Source organism: Pteropus vampyrus, unplaced genomic scaffold (assembly GCF_000151845.1).
Source record: "Pteropus vampyrus isolate Shadow unplaced genomic scaffold, Pvam_2.0 Scaffold141, whole genome shotgun sequence".
Lineage (NCBI taxonomy): Eukaryota > Metazoa > Chordata > Mammalia > Chiroptera > Pteropodidae > Pteropus > Pteropus vampyrus.
Window position 1 is genome coordinate 4,537,219 of NW_011888922.1, and position 2,299 is coordinate 4,539,517.

At 42.5% G+C, this 2,299-nt stretch overlaps 1 protein-coding gene across 2 annotated transcripts in view; it reads left to right on the plus strand.

Annotated features, from left to right (window-relative positions):
- Positions 1-1,338: 1,338 nt before the first annotated feature.
- The window catches only part of XRRA1 (X-ray radiation resistance associated 1), a 48,888-nt gene continuing 47,927 nt past the window's right edge, over positions 1,339-2,299 (plus strand). For both annotated transcript variants that reach the window (XM_011368427.2, XM_011368428.2), the window contains exon 1: positions 1,339-2,047. The gene's annotated coding sequence lies outside the window, so the exon portion shown is untranslated. The remainder of the gene's footprint in view (positions 2,048-2,299) is intronic.

Below are 2,299 nucleotides of genomic sequence, written 5' to 3' on the forward strand. Positions count from 1 at the left end.
TTACCAATATTATACAATTTAATATTTACAAGTCTGTAATACATATATATGGGCTTCCACATTGTTTACATAAGAAATTTAAGTTCACTAATATCCAGTAACTTATCCAAGGCCATGTAGCTTTTAACATCCTGCAACAGAACTCAAACTTGTCTTTATATTAAAACCCACACATTCGTATGGTATAAGGACTTATTAGAAGGCTTTTAATGTCCACCTCTCCAAACTATCTGAATACTTTTCTTAAGGCATTTAAGTTTCAAAAACTTTCAAGAGCTTCCTAATACTACTTCAAGAAATTCATGCCCTCCTCAATTTTGTCATTACACATCTCTTAGAGAACCAGCCAGTCAACTTACGTGAGAAACATCAGGCACCTTCTGTTTACCTTAGCTCAAGGACATTCTTAACTGGTGTATACCTTCTCTCTCTCCCCTAAAAGGTCCCAGCTCCACTCTCACACATAAGGTCATCCCCCGGGGCCCCCAACCCCTTATCAAGTAGATCTCAGGGATCATTTTCTCTCTAATTTACACTTCTGTAAAAAGTACACATACACACCAAATACTTGTATGTTTAATATTTTGGGTACCCCATGCCCTATACTCTGCAATACTGAGTACTTTCTGACAGCAGGATTCTTGATTTCTCTGTCACCACACACACATTCGTATTTGACACTGTATGTTACAGAGATCATTCATGTATATCATCTCATTTGATTCTCCCAAAGACCGTAACTTTTCAGATGAAGGGAAGCTTAGTGAGGTTAAGTCTTCATACAGCTTGAAAGCAGCAGAGTTATGTCAAAACCCAAATCTTATGATCCCCAAATCCAGGTTTTTTCAATAACACAATGATGGCATCTAGTTTTCAGTAATAACTACCTTAGCAGAATGACACTTAATGTTTGCTGCTGATGATCCAAATAGAGGGAGGGAAAAAGCAAAAGCAGTCAATGGGATAAGATGAGCAAAGGCTGTGAGGTACTCACCCGCAAGAAGACAGGATTTGTGTTTGAAAATGACCATCAATTCCCAACACTCTTACATTTACCATCCCAACCCCTAGAAAATGTTCCTGTCTCTTAAAAGGGATTAAGAATGTGAGAACCATGTAACTCAAAACCAATGACACCCAAAAAGAGAAGATCTGGATCTGAAACTCTCAATATGATCATGTATTCATTTTTAAGCACCTACCGTGTGTTAGGCACAGGGAAGTCTGCAAGCTGTTTTCAATTAAAATAAAAAATCCTATTTACTACATTAAAGACTCCCATGTTTAACATTTCTCATCAAACTAGACCAGGGCCCTACAATGAGAGAACTGGGGTACATTAAGACTAAATACTTCATTTCAGAGATGAGGAAACAGACATAGCGAGAACAAGAACATTTCAAGGTCACATTGCTAAGTAGAGGCAGAAGCAGTACTAGGACCCAGATCTCCATGCAATGGTTTCTTCCAAGATGCTATGCATAGGACAAGAGGAGCCAACCAAGGAGCAGAGTTTTCCATTTTTTTCTCTCTCTAAGACCTTGTTGCTAGGACCGCAGTTTAAAAAAAAAAAAGAGAACAGAAAGAGAGATGGGCGGAGAGAGTAAGAAGCAAGCATAAGCAAGGAGCAAACTCATAATTCCAAGCACTTGGAGGCAGAAAGAGAGGGAAAATGAGGGAGAGGACGGTAGAGAGGGGGGAAAAAAAAGATAAATCTTAAAGCCTGTCAGCCCAGTAGGAGAAGTCAATACTCAAACTTAAGTTCAGTGTCCGGGTATCGTGATAAAACGCCCAGAAACCTCAGTAAACAGAAGGCCAAGGAGCAGTGTGGAATCTGTACAGACAAGCAAGGGAAGTGGTCGTAGTGGGAAATAGGGGCTGTTAACTTCGAGTAGCTGCTTTCATTCCTTTGGGCTTGTTTTCCCCGTAGGTGAAATGGGCCCTATCAACCGTAACCCCTAGCACCAAGGAAAATCGACAGCCGCGTTGAAATGTAGGAATCATCAAGTTATCCTAAGAAGCTGTGGTGGCCGGCACGAAGGAACAGGTACACTTCCGAGAAAGAAATAAAGAGGGAAGTACCCGGGTCTGAGGTATGGAGAGAGCGGACTACAAGTGCCAGTTAAGTTCCCATAGTGGGCCAGACCAGGACTCCCCCGAGAAGCCGCAGAAGAAAAGGGGGGCGGGGATGGGAAGGTGTTCGCACCTGCCGGGCTCTCCAGGCCTCGACTGTCCCCAAGGACCGGCCCCTCACCTTATCCAACAAACCGCTGCGGCCACTGCCTGTCCCGCAGCTGGA